Source organism: Mytilus californianus, unplaced genomic scaffold, assembly GCF_021869535.1.
Source record: "Mytilus californianus isolate M0D057914Y unplaced genomic scaffold, xbMytCali1.0.p SCAF_11, whole genome shotgun sequence".
In the NCBI taxonomy this organism is placed as follows: Eukaryota; Metazoa; Mollusca; class Bivalvia; order Mytilida; family Mytilidae; genus Mytilus; species Mytilus californianus.
Window position 1 is genome coordinate 26069911 of NW_026262593.1, and position 12394 is coordinate 26082304.

Sequence of the window (12394 nt, forward strand, 5' to 3'; positions counted from 1 at the left end):
CGTATAGTGTGAACATGCGGGTCATGTTGGTGGTTTTAAAACCTCAAAAGGATAACTTTCAATTTTCCATTTGCAACCCTTGATCAAATAGCTACAATGTAAGCCGCAGTCCTTTGTCATTGAAATCAAAGTAAGAAATGACAAACCTTGGAATACATAAACATAATTATGGTACTGGTTTACAGCGCACTCGACACTTGGTCCTCAAACAGCTTTCACCAGCTATGATGAACACTTAAATCTTTGAAAGAAATATGTCAAAACATGTCATGGAACAAGAATATGTGCATAAACAAAAAAGTAACAAATTTAAAGTCAGAGCTGTCGGTGGTTAACTTAAAGTATAAGACATGCAATCTTAGTATTGCTTCAATTAGCAAGTAGGAAAGTGTCTATCATAATGTACCATTACACACATTCTAGAACGGATACACGGGCTACTGTTTTGAACAAAACCAGTGGTAATTAATTTAGCAAACGTATAATTACTATGCGAATGACAAGAATTTCTGTAATAAAGTTAACCAGGTAAAAACATAAACAGGCCTAAACAGAACGGTCAAGACTGCCTAAACTCAGCTTTGTTCTTGAATGTTGCAATCGTCACGGAAATATAACTGCCTAGTAATACCATGAACAATCTTTCACCTCAAAGAATCGAAGCTTTTACTACTAGACAGATGGTAATGAAAAAACTGTTCCTTTGGAACTAACAGTACGAAAACAGGGATACAGACCCAATAGTAGTCAATAAATGTTTGACAATGCGTGTATCAAGAGATTTTGTGTCAACGTTTACCCATTGCGCTGGAGACCAAAATGATATAAAGACAAATACAGAGGACTTGTTGGTGCATCGAAACCAAAAGGTCCTAAAAGGAATAATAAAAAATGTCTTAGTATATAGGATTAACTTTACCTTAGAAAGTTTTAATACATTTGAATATTTTATAAACTTTTTTTTTTAAATCTATCAAAGCAAGTAAGTTATGTCAGTATATGTACCGAAGCACAAATTACTTTGCTAATGGAATATTTGGTTATTAACAGTCAATCGATAGAGCAGCCGTGAACATATGATGCCGTTATTGTTATATAAACCTCTCAAGGTTTGTTTGATTATAAACGTTTAGAAGGTCAAATACTTATATCAACATTTGGGAGTATTTAAATTTGATTTGAAATTAATTTTTTTGTTGTTGTTGTGATTCCTGAACTTACTGACATTATTAAGCGGCAAAATGTCATCCTTTTAAACCATTTAAGAGTTCCGGATCCTGATCGACAACTCGGTGTTATTATTGTGTTATCTGTAATTTGGTAAAATAAATAAAAAAGTAAAAACATACACGTTATTATGGGTTATATTTAAAGCAAGAATAAGAATGTTCACGTTCATAGCCCTAATATCAACACATCCAAATATGGGCATATATAGACCAGCAATTTAAGCGCTGTTCTTTTGCCTTAGATTTTGTTCATATGCATGTAGTGAATGTTTGTCATGTATTGAGACCAAAACAAACGCTTCGGGTTTTTTGTATCAGTTTTTGTAAGAGTTCTTTTACTGCTTTGCCTATTATTTCCTATTCCGCAATTGGGATCCTTATTCAATGTTACACCCTCCGGTCTATTTTTTTCCCTATACCCCTATTTAAATTACCATGATTTTACGTAATGGAAAGAAATTAAATAACAACCTTACTAATAGGATATCCACGTGAGTCGAAACTTTTAGTTTGGCATTGCACAAGTAATGTCTTCTTTGACTGTCCATGACGTTAAAAAACACTAAATCCCTGGGATGTTTTTCAGTTGATTTTAGTCTCTGATGCATGATTTTTTATTATTAATTGTTGTTGGCTTTTAACTAGCTTTCAGTAACTGCGAGTAATCTCAAATCGTACTTTCGTGTAATTTGACTGTTGATACAATTTGTATTGCATTTTTGTTATTTAATGTTTACTTATTTATTGTTATATCTCGTATCACTATTTTTAATATATACCACCTTTGTTAAGTGTTTGGTATGACTATAAACTTTTCACTTCTGTTCTCGTACTATGGACAACAAAATTATTTATTTTGTAAAAAATATTGTTGTACTCCATGTATACCTTACAACAAAATTATTTGTATTTACCTGTGTACGTTATTTTATTTGCCGGCTTTTTGTCCAAGGTTATGGTTGTCTTTCTGATATTGTTTTACATCTCACCCCCCCTCCTTTTTATATTAATTTTATATTTACATTGTGTCATAGATCAAATTTATTCATTCAGTGTATGTTCACTTGTTTTTGTTAATATGTCTTTAGATTGAGTTAAGCCATTTCAATTGTTATTTTATTGTGTGTCTTTTTATGTTGTAATGTTATACCACTGTTTCAGGTTAGGATGAAGGTTGGCGCCTGCTAACACGTTTAAACCCGCTGCATTTGTTTGCACCTGTCCTAATTCAGGAACCTGATGTTCAGTGGTTGTCGTTTGTTGATGTGATTCATAAGTGTTTCTCGTTTCTTGTTTTTTATATATATTATACCGTTGGTTTTCCTGTTTAAATGGTTTTACACTAGTCATTTTGGGGGCCTTTTATAGCTTGCTGTTTGGTGTGAACGTGTTGAAGGCCGTACTTTGACCTATAATGGTTTACTTTTACAAATTGTGACTTGGATGGAGAGTTGTCTCATTGGCACTCATACCACATCTTCTTAACTTTTGACATGCGTACTGAAATGATGAATTTCTGATCAAGCTTTTCATAACAGTAAGTGACCTTTATATGTTTTTTTTGTTTATACATATTTGTGCTACTTGATTTGTATCTCATTTACTTACTTATTTGACTTTATCCATGCTAAGATGAAAAGGAGAAGACACAAAACCAAAAAAGTAAAATAACAAAAATACCGAACTCCAAGGAAAATTCAAATCGGAAGGTCACTCATCAAATGTCAAAATTAAAAGCTCAAACACATCAAACGAATGGAAAACAACTGTCATATTCCTAACTTGGTACAGGCAAGACATGAAAAGTGTAAATCCCCATAAAATTTATCATGGGGGATTGTATTCGTTATATTTGGAACTGAAGTTAAGCGCAGTAGTCAGCAGTGCTGACTGACATGAATTATCATTGATACGATCATAATTATAAATTAACTGTTAACAAAATGCTAAAATTTCGATATACTATGAATGTTTTACCCTAGGAATCGATTACTTTAGCTGTATTTGGCAAAACCTTTCGGAATGTTCCTCAATGCTCTTTAACCTCTTACTTTATGTGGCCTTTTTTTTATAACTTTTTTCATTCGAGCGTTATATTTTGTAGACGAAATGCGCGTCTGGCGTTCAAGCTTTTCATCCTAGTATCTTTGATAAGTTTATTATACAGGAGTTCCAGTACAATTACTGAAAAGATTTTAAACGATCTTTTTAGTTGTGATATGTTACTTTTTAGTTATCATGTTGCCAATGAGACATCAACTACATGTATATGTTATATACGAAAAAATGGCCATCTATACAATCCTTGACTCCACCATCACAAACACCAACATGCTCTGTGTTACATGTACAAGCTCAAACCCACCATGAGCACAGACAAATTAAAGCGTGAATAAGGATATCTTAAATATGCACTGACTAGTATTCAAGTTTGCAAGTACTAAAGAAAACTAAATGTCCAAGTACAGTTGTTATTGCGTTTTTGTAGCCTAAAACACTTTGTTGCTGATTTTACTTACAAAAAAATTGCCAAAAAAATTGCCAAATAAACCCAACTACGTGTACAGTAAAGATGTACCAGATTTTTATTGTTTGAAAGAATAAAATAAATAGATCAGAAAGTATATATCCTGTGATCTGTCCAATTCTAGTTCTGTTCTAACAATTCTTATAAAATAAATTTTGATCTAAGGAACTATTTTTTCCTTACACACTATAAAAATATTTCATGAATTGCTAAACAGTAATAAACAATTTTATAGTATTTGATATTTGATACAATCAAAGATGGTCTTAGTTCAGATTTGTATTGTATTCTTCTATACGTCAGTAAATAAAGATGTTGGTCCTACTTTATTGATAGCTTCCATTTCTTTTGATATCAATACTTTTGTTAATAAAATACAAGACATCTGTTATATCTAATATTACTTCAGAGGTACTAAAATTAATATTAAAGGTTTTTAAATCACCAAGTTTGCTGAGTGCAGATATATTTATGACATTAACTGCGAAGACTGTATTAATGACGCAAGTTAATTAGTGCATCTTAATAATTTCTAAGGAAAAAAAAAAAAAACCTCGAAACTACACAAAATGCAACTCGTGATCGAACGTTTATTGATATTCAACTCATACACAATGCGCATGGGTTAAATAATGTGTTAGGCGGTAACTCGTCGATTATTTTTCTATATTTAAATTCTAGAATTAGTTATTATATAATTATGTATTTTCTTTTTTGTATTGAAGTAATGTACTCAATCTTAATGTTTGCATAGCATCATATTGTTATTTCATGCATTTTTCATGACGCATGGAATCTTATCTAACGTTTAACTGTCAATATTTAAATGTAATGATTGATTGATTGTTGGTTACTTTACGCCGCATTAGCACAACAAGGCTATATCGCGGCGATTTAAATGTAATGAGGCAGGGTTTTAATACCAGCAGTACTTCGAGATTGCTCTCAGGTACTTTGAGCATTATTTGAAATGTATAAATCATTTACTCGTACAATTTGATCCTGTATTTTTGTTGTTTGTAATAGTGCTTTAAAACAGTTAATGGCGTTTTCCTCTTTTGATTTTTATTGTATCTTCTTCCTGTATCTTTTGTTATGAAAAAAATCTTTAATAAGCTGAGTACTGAAAAGGGAATTTAACCTCCGTAGCATAATTAAGTGTTTGTCTCAATTCAGGTACTTCGTCATGAATGATCTTTTTTATACCTTAGTATCTTTATACTGTAACCGGGAACGATGTTAATGGAAGATCTTTGATATTTATTCATAAGTTACCCTTCCGGAGCACCTGAGATCACCCCAAGTTTTTGGTGGGGTTCGTGTTGCTCAGTCGTTAGTTTTCTATGTTGTGTTTTGTGTACTTTTGTTTGTCTGTTTGTCTTTTTTTTAGCCATGGCGTTGTCAGTTTATTTTTGACTTATGAGTTTGAATGTCCCTTTGGTATCTTTCGCCTCTTTTTTTAAGCCGAGTCGGACACATTTGTTGAATACAAAATGCTGTCCAATAAAATCATCACTGATATCAGGATTAAAACTTTGTATGCCAGACGTGCGTTTTGTCTACAAACGACTCATCAGTGACGCTCGAATCAAAGAATTTAAAAAGGCCAAATAAAGTATGAAGTTGAAGAGCATTGGGGATCCAAAATTCCGAAAGGTTTTGGTAAATACAGCTAAGGATATCTATTCCTTAGGTAGAAAATCCTTAATATTTCGAAAATTCAAATCTTTGTAAACAGTTAATTTATAATTATGACCATATCAATGATAATTCAAGTCCAGTCAATTTAGATCTTAATGGCTTCTGTGTATTATTGTGTTTTTCAGTACCTATGTCATTGACGTATAGCCCACGTGTTCTTTTCTTCTGAATTCTTTGATATCAGAAAATATCTTATCTTATACGCAATCCATATTGATTTCAATGTCATGGCTGAAAATAATTCACAGTGCTTTTTATTTGAAATATATATTAATTCAAGAAAAACTTTAATCAGGTTTTTTTTTCAAAATAGGATGTATTAGGTAATGGAGAAATTCTAGAAATTCTAATCCTGAATTCTGTTAAAACTGATAGAAACAAATGTTTAAGATGCATGTACTTGAATAATCATTTACACAGCTTAATGGCTTCATTTTCAGGCTAGTAGATAAATTTACAATAGATAATTAATGCTATTAATCTTTTCCAGGTTATTTCTTATATAGTATGAACTTAACCTTTGAATTCACAACTTATATAACAGAAAACTTATATATACAGTTGTGATGTTTCATCACTGTCCCAGGTGTTAGTTGAGCGCTTACAAACATGTTTAGCCCCACAACATTCTGTATAAGTCTGTCCCAAGTCAGGAGCCTGTAGTTCAATGGTTGTCGTTGGTTCATGTCTATCATATTTGGTTTGCTTAAATTTTTTTGTTATGAATTAGGCAGTTAGTTTCCTCGTTTACATTGTTTTGCATTTTTTCATGTCGGGGCCTTTTAAAGCCGACTAAACTGTATTGGTTTTTCTCATTATTGACGGCCGTCACTTATTTTAGCTCTGGTTGATAGTTGTCTCATTGGCAATCATACATATACCACATCTACTTATCGTTATAAATATTTTCTGAATACCTGATTGTTTATGCGTTTGATTCCTTGGAAGATGCTGTTTTTCAGAATGATTAATCTAGCAACTTATTCATTTTGTGGAAATTGAAAAGTCGCTAAACAAAAGCTGCCTTTATTGACCTTAACAAATGCTCTTTTCAATATTTTTGCTGAATTCAAAAATTAAAATTTGTGCACAGAAAATGTATATCTCATTTGGGTTATAATATCCTAAATGGGTTATGATGACCCATTTGGAGGATTGCCCTTAATCTGCTTGATACAACCTATACGGCTGGTACATGTAAACAGTAATTAAGGTGTACCATTAGCTGTCAATCTTCATAAGGCTTCAAACTCATGCGGATGGAGTATTAAATTTGAAATATTTGTAAAAGATTTAGGTTGTTTTACCAATGTACTTATTTTACTATTAATTTTACTTTAAATGGCTCAAATATCAATCATAGCCGTTTTCTTAGTGTTTCAGCACTGGCAAATAATCGATTTTTATAATTGTTAAATTTTCGATATAGATCTATTTGAATTTTATTTCTACTGCTTATTTCGTGTATATGAGTGCTGTCAAAATATGATATGAAAATGTCGAACAGTGTTCAGTCTGTCTGTTTGCATTCATAATACAAAATAAAAAGTTGTGGTATGAGTAACAATGAGACAACTCTCCATCCGATACCAAATCTGTTTACTGTACAAAGAACTATATAAAATGGGCATTTTATTTCTATAAAGAGACAAAGAATTATGTTGTGTAATAAATTTTATCCAGTAGCTAATGCTTATATATACATGTATAATATGTTATCCATCATAGGTAATGTTTTGTCAAGCTGGCTATTATGTTCATGTCCTTTTTTGGGCATATAGCTCAAAACGTTGCAGAGTATTTACGCATCCATGGCTGTCAAATATTTAGGTTTGAGCGTTCCTGGTGAAGGTAAATTCGGACGAAGTGTTTTTCTTTTTTTTCGAGAAGTACAACTGTAAACCTACCAATTTCTTTATATATTACTACATATAGTCTGTTTAACTGATACAGATATATTTTATTGATTAATTTTGTTTTTGCTAAACGTCCAGTGGCAAATGTGACATGTGGACTCAAAACAACTGTAACATGTGTTGTTCTCTATTTAACAAATGCTATTTTAATAGCACTCACACAAAAAAGATTTATTTAATACTTAATTTTAGTAAAAAGTATAAGAATTATTTTTTTCATTCTTTATTTCGAATGCAGATTTCAATGTTAGTATGTTGACATCAGTCTGGTTTTTTTTTTTATTTTACTGCAAATTGTGGCACCCTGAAACAAGGCTCGTCGTCATTATGATGGAATATTAAAGTCTACACGCTAGCATGTAACTAGTTGTAATAGACTCCACAACAAACGGATAATAATAACGTAAACTGAAGTAAATTCCAATATCTCATTAATTCTGTCATTGATTAAGAAATGGACACCTGTATATCTGATTATTGAGAACCTTGTTCGTTTATTTATTTTAAAATTAAATGTCATAAACAGCCTTTGAAATTGTCTGATGGTGACATTCAAAATAGTCTGATATAGTTCTCAACCCCATGGCGTTGACACATGACAGTTTCAGTTTTCTAGAAATTAATCATGATTGATTTGTAATACATTGAGAGTGGTACTGAAAATGGCAATTAAAATGTAATTTTATTTTCACGAAATTTCAACTTTAACACACTAGAAATTGTATTATAGTAGAGAACACCAAAAAGGGTTAAATTATAAGTTAAAGGTCAAAATCATTTAACTAAAATGTATTATGCCAAAATGAAATGTAGTTAAATGAAAATCAAACCAGTTTGAAAGTGCATTTGTTGAAATGTTAATCAGGCCGAAGTGAAGTTTGTTGAAATGTTAATCAGGTCAAAATTAAATTTGGTGAAATGTTAATCAAACCGAATTTAAATTTGTTGAAAGTTCCCTTTGGACTGATTAACATTTCAACAAATTTCAAAGTAAAATTTGTTAAAATGTTAGTCATGCCAAAGCCAAATTTGTTGAAATGTTAATCAGGCCAAAGTTGTATATTCTTTGATTCGCGTCCTCTTGGTATAAGGCTGTTAAAAAGAGTGATTTGGAAAATCTTTTAAAAATAGAAAATTTTTAAACCTCCTGAATATTCAAGAGATATTTGACATTGGACGTTAGGCAAACAACAACCAATCAAGATCTTTGGATTCTTAAAGGGAAATTTGAATATGTATGTCCCTTAAGCATTGGTTATTTGGTTTAAAATAAAAACATTCACTAGTGTATAGTTTGATAAATTATCTAATAATAATGGGTTTCGCTTCAAAACTTTTGGCATGCTAATTCTGTAAAGCTTTCTGTTCATTTTTTTAAATGTTTGGCTGCATAACTTGCTGGAAGGTACAATATATCAGTATTTAACGATGCAAAAATAATTCTCATCTTAAATATTTCGTTTCAACCTAATTTTAGAAATACAGATGGTGTCGTCTCTTTCTCTGTCTGTCTCAAAAAAGTGCTTTTATACCGTTACAATAAGTTACAATAAGTTAACGTTGCTACAATAAAACGAAAGAATAATGAATATAATTGAACATTGTGTGCAATAATTGCTTCTAAACGTTTATCATTTGCAAATTATTCTTGAATAAAACCGACTGACAAAATTTATAGCATTTTCAGGAAAACTGCTTTAGAATTTCATTATTATACAATTATGTATATGTAGTTGTTCGTGCATTTTTCATGAATATAATCAATGACAGTCACTAGTCTAAGAATTTATACGTAAATTATTTAGTCATTCATTATTTTTAAAAGATGTTTGTAATTATTCTGTTTGAAAGTTGAAATAACACAGATTTTGACTTTCGATGTGTCTCTTAGCTTAAAGGCTCTAACTAAATTATCTGGCATCTGGCGTTTAGTTCCGACTTTCATCCAATTTGATGTTCCGAATAATTTTTCCATTCAAGAAAATATTTTTTTTTGTACGCTCATATATCAATTACTACAATTCCCGCGGAAAAAGAAATAAAAGTTCATCGTAATATTGTAGCATTCCATGAAAACATCAATAAATCCCATAAGAATGCGGATATTCCCATATAAGTTTAACGATTCGTATATCTGTATACATTCATTCAACAAAAATATATAGGTAAAAGGTACAAGGTACAAGGTCGTCTCCGACCAAGCAGTATATGAATCTGATGTACTAAATGTATAAACATGCAGTCAGGTCTGGTCGGAATGGTAATTTAAAATCTGATGCTATACCTACTGATCATTATTTCTCCCCAGACCTTCTAAAACTAAACTAAAACAATGAAAAATAATACTGATGAAAGTTATAACAGATTTGTTGGTCCTCAATGCTCTTGAACTTCGTATTTTATTTCGCCTTTTTAACTTTTTTGATTCGAGCGTCACTGATGAGTCTTTTGTAGTCTCGCGTTCAAAATTATAATCCTGGTATCTACGATGAGTTTATAGTTCAACAGCAAAGTATACGTGAGTGTTTTACTCACTTAAATAATAATTCTCTCTACCGGTCGTCTGCTCGACGATTCTTAATGACCTAACAAGTATATTGTCGATATTGATAAAGGATCAACTGGGGAGTTCCTGAAACATCGAAAAAGTGTTATTGTCGATTATTTTTCTTGAGCTGCTGTACTTAACTGACAGCTGTGGCTGCTTGCCAACTTCCAGAAGTGGCAAAACAAATATTGACCATGAATTCCACATTATGTTATTTCTTTGAGTCAGGCTGTTTGTAGCTGGATTTTGTATGTTTTTAATCATGCTTTTATTACGACATTTGTTCTAGATAGGAAAATGGGATAGTTCGTGTATACGTAAAACTGGTTTAGTCCAAACACATTTTTTTGTTGTTACCAAGTCAGGTTATAAGGATCATGTATTGTTCCCTGTTGTTTATATTTGTTTATTCGGAGGAATTTGGTGTTGGTGGTTGGTGTGGTCTTTGGGACTGTCCAATATATTTTGGTAATTCCTGTTATTCTTTTTTAGTTCACCTAGCTCAAATGCCAAGTGAGCTATTCCCATCACTTGGTGTTCGTCGTCCGTCGTCGTTTTCATCCGTTAACTTTTACAAAACTCTTCTCTTCTGAAACTACGAGGCCAAATTGAACCAAACTTGGCCACAATCATGATTGGGTTATTTAGTTTAAAACATTTGTCCCACGATCCGCTTTCCAACCAACATGGCCGACATGTTTCTCGTTTTTTTATATAGATTATACCGTTGGTCATTTTGGGCCCTTTATAGCTTGCTGTTCGGTGTGAGCCAAGGCTCCGTGTTGAAAGCCGTACTTTGACCTATAATTGATAACTTTTTATACATTGTGACTTGGATGGAGAGTTGTCTCATTGGCACTCATACCACATCTTCTTATTTATATGCCTAATGATAGAGCATAGGGCTAAAACAGAAGTTTAGTTTAAATTATTATTGTACTTTATGAAACACAAAATGTATTTATATTTCATTTTACTAGTTAGTTCCATGCCTTAAATTGTAATCAGGTGCACATTTTGTCTGTACTTAGAGTTAGTGTTAGCATGTGGTGTTGACACGGTCGTGTTTGTCAATTCCTTCTGATAAACTTTAACCAATCAATTATTCAGCGTATATCAAATTTTTAAAGCTTGTCAAGTATATTCAAACGTAAACAATATCCCTTGTGTATAACATTAATCGATGGTGAACACGATCTAATCTATGATCATTTAAACTTAAAAGATCTAAATTTAAAATCATGTCTTAGCCGCTTATGGATAAAAGATACTAAAAAGGCAATCAAAACCGAATTCAAAGAAAAAAAGCCAGAAGCTCTACATGTAAAACTTTGATTCTACTCTTTCAGTTATTCGGAAATTACGATATCTGAATTCATGATTCAGGTCTACCTCGAGCCTGTATTAATATGACGTCTGAGAAGTTTTTTATCTACTGAGAATAGTAATAAAAGACATTTTAACGATAACACAATTTGAATACGTAAATGTTGGTGATTTTTATTACCACTTGTAAATTTATAAACATTGTGCATTAAAGTTTAAACACAATAAATTTCCTTCAAGTTTGCACGAAACTACGAATTTCGAATTTTGATAATACCAGGTTATACTGTTTTGCTAACGTTTGCCTTTTTCTCCATTCTCATTACAGTAATTTATTTACCATTGAGCTCTACGATTGCTTGTACAGATAAGAATAGATTGTGTCTTATCCTTTCGGAAGATCCAGATTAACTAACAGCTACTAGCCCCTTATTTTAAAAAGGAACTTATATTGCATACAATACACACATACTTGGTCGTCAAACTTAGATAAAAATATGTGTACTCGTAAAAAAAACTGGAAAAAATGCTCTTCCTGCTTCTAAATTCAAAACTCAAATACTTTTTGCATAATCTACATAATCTTCTGTTCTGTATCTGTTTGTTCGTGGCTTTTTTATCATCATTTATGGTAATTTGGAATATAGAATACCTAATGTTCTTTTTATGATGTATATCTAATTTCAATGGAATTAAAATACTTCAAATACATAATCTTATTGATTTTAAACTAGGAAAGCCGTTTTAGTATTGTGTTAAGTATCTTATTACTTCTTTTATATATAACTTACTTTTATTTCAATGATAGATTACTTTCACATCGGGCATTTAACTAGCATTAGTCTTTTCAATTTCTTTCTTGAAACAATCTGACAAGGAAACAGCTTAATACCGATTAAATTTGTTTTTAAGACATTGCTTTTTGACGCTGATTATGATATTGGGTTGTTGATTGGTAGAAATCAGAAAGATTTGAATTTGTAATTTTTTTTACCAATCAAGACATTTGATAATTTGCTGTTACATAAAGATATTATGCTTTTCATGTTTGAAAAAATTCTGTATGATTGATTTAATTGCTAGCATGTTGAAGTCTCTCCGTTTGCCATACTTTACAATTTAATACAATATGTATTGGAAGAAATAA